This window comes from Mercenaria mercenaria, chromosome 3 (genome assembly GCF_021730395.1).
Source record: "Mercenaria mercenaria strain notata chromosome 3, MADL_Memer_1, whole genome shotgun sequence".
NCBI classification, from domain to species: Eukaryota; Metazoa; Mollusca; class Bivalvia; order Venerida; family Veneridae; genus Mercenaria; species Mercenaria mercenaria.
The window spans coordinates 30,215,575-30,215,828 of NC_069363.1; positions in this window are offsets into that span (position 1 = coordinate 30,215,575).

Genomic DNA, 254 nt, shown 5'->3' on the forward strand with positions numbered 1-254 from the left:
TCTAAGTTATTACAACAACATCATGTCTCCAAAAATTGGCATGCCAGTTCCAACGTGGAACTCCAAAATCCAAAATTTTCATATATATAATTTAAACATCCAATTTTGATTAACGGGGTATACATTCAAAAAATTCGTAAAATTATGCAAAAAATTTCCCCTTCAGGGGATAAAAGTTTAATTTTTTTTACTTGGATCGAGCAGAAAACTAAATATTTGGTCAGAAAATGAAATACCAAAATAGTACTGATAAC